This window comes from Sturnira hondurensis, unplaced genomic scaffold (genome assembly GCF_014824575.4).
Source record: "Sturnira hondurensis isolate 20B ecotype Veracruz unplaced genomic scaffold, ASM1482457v3 Scaffold0019428, whole genome shotgun sequence".
Taxonomy (NCBI): domain Eukaryota; kingdom Metazoa; phylum Chordata; class Mammalia; order Chiroptera; family Phyllostomidae; genus Sturnira; species Sturnira hondurensis.
The window spans coordinates 6,701,213-6,703,614 of NW_028092059.1; the positions used below are offsets into that span (position 1 = coordinate 6,701,213).

Here is a 2,402-nt window from a genome sequence, read left to right on the forward strand (position 1 = left end):
GTTCTATTTTATTATTAGTCATTGTTGCTGTTAATATCTCACTGTGCCTGATTTATAAATTAAACTTTATCATAGGCAAATAGGTATAAAAAATACACAGTATGTACAGGGCTCAGTACTATTCACAGTCTCAGACATTCACTGGGGGTGTTGGGACCTATTCCCTGCAGATAAGAGGGGACTGTGTGCTATTTATATCATTGAGTGACTGTGAAGGTTGAGTGAGATGATGTATTCAAAGCACTGAGCACAGGGCCTGGAGTATTACAAACAATCAATACATTTTATTTATTTTTTGTCATTAAAGAATTATTATGTAGTATCCAAGCTGACAGCATTTAGGAATAAATTTTCAAATAACCTTGAAAAATATATAGGTTTCTCTTGACTCGAGTGTGTTATCACCAACATGGTTTACTCTGCCTCTTAAACACACATTTCATGAAATATTGAAAGGATCACTGATATCTCATCAGTTTTCCTGCTGTTCTAACATATCTTTAAATTTTAGAGCTAAGAATATCTTTTAAATTTAGAGCTTAGAATACTTAGCTCTAAAACCAAAGATTGTTTGCCATAAGAACAAAGGCATAAATTTATAACGGAAAGATGGAATCTAAGAAATATCCTTTGGACCAACCCATTGTCACTTCCTAGTTCCTTTAACCTGGATTTTTTTCCCTATCTTTACCTGCCTGTTTTATTTGTTTGCTTTGGCTAGGTTTTTTATAGAGGCATAATTTACATACAATAAAATGCACAGATTTTACACTTGATCTTAGCCAAAAGGCCGAGAAGCAATAAAATGCACAGATTTTAAATGAGCAGTTTAATAAATGTTGACAGATGTATACATCCATGTAACCACCGGCTCAATCAAGACATAGAAGATGTCAATCATCCAAGGCAGTTCCTCTGTGTCTCTTCCACATCAGCATCTCTATCATGATTCCACTGCAGAGTCTCTGTCCTGATTCCTATCATCACAAGTCAGTTTCTTCTGCTCTGAAACTTGCCTGGCCCCCAGTCCGCTTTTCTGCTCGCCCTTACTTAGACTTGGCGAAGTCACACAGGTCTCCATTTACTTATCTGAGCTCCTTTGTACATTACCCTGGCTCCTTTGGCTCTGCTACTCTCACGTTGTCATGGAAATCTCTAATGGCATTTGCCCTATTATGGGATGGAAAATGAAATAATCTCTGAGAGCGGTCCTTTTACTTTATCTAAGATTCTTTCCCGACCACAAGGGTCAGAGTCCTTGCATTCTACCTAGAAACACTTGGTTCTGTGTCTTTTTGCAAGAGGGAAAACTGCTGTGTTTCTTATACAAGTTGAGCCTCAACATCACAAGAAGAGAATAAAATATTTGTGGTTACATTTCTGCTACCAATCCATTTGGAAAAAATAAAAAATTATTACATCGGTTGCCAACATATTTATATATCAAGCTCTACTTACAGACTAAAAAAGTAAACATGCAATATGAAATTACATGCAAGGCCAAAGTTGGCTCTATTCTTTGTGAAAAAACTTAGGAGTCTATGATCCAAAATGTGTGGGATGCATGTACCCCAAAGCACGCAAAAGATAATAGATTTAGTTGTACCAGTAAAATACTAAGGTATCTATATGTGTTTATATTTAGCTCACATTTTCACAATTCATTTTTATATTTGTAAGTTTTAAAATGTCCAAACATAATGTTACAAAGGGACACATTATACAAATGAGATAAATAGGTGAATAAATAGGGAGATTGCGCGAGTGTAGGCTTCCTAAGTTCAAAGAGCTCGGAGTGCACAGCTGGTGACTCCAGATGTGCATGTGCTCCTTTATCAGGAAGCTCATTTGTCTCCACGGGTTGAATAATGAGGTTCCTTGGATGCTATTTACTCCCTAAAGGGTTTTTCTCTTCCTGATTAATTCTGAAGCAAATACAAAACTTAAATATTTTGCTATAGCGTATTTTTGCTTGGTAGCCACAGCCCTTAGCTGAGAGCAGAGCAGGCCAATGAAACAGTTTGGAGAGGCACGAGTCGTAAGTTTCCCCATGATCTGTACTCTGAACTTTGAGGAGGTTACTGGGGCCTTAATTTCTACAATTAAGAAGGACTATAAAATTCTTCGTAGCAATTTATTTCTACATGTGCCACCCAGGTCTTCCATCATCTCCTGGAAACCCCTTCATGGAAGTTTACTAGTTCTAGCCTAGTTTCCTGAGAAAAGAAAGGTAGAGACAAGCTCTGAGGACCAACACCATGGGGAGGAGGAGACGTGAGAAGAAAACAACCAGAAAGTCTCCAGAAATAATCATTGACCTTAGACACAAAAGTATGTGGATGGCCAAGGACCAGTTTCCTTAAATTACATAATTGGTATCCAAAAGAAATTTGTGGACCTTA

The 2,402-nt window shown here is 37.3% G+C and overlaps 1 pseudogene; it reads right to left on the minus strand.

The window, feature by feature from the left end:
• Positions 1–718: 718 nt before the first annotated feature.
• Positions 719–802, minus strand: LOC118974472 (uncharacterized; annotated as a pseudogene).
• Between the last annotated feature and the right edge of the window lie 1,600 nt (positions 803–2,402).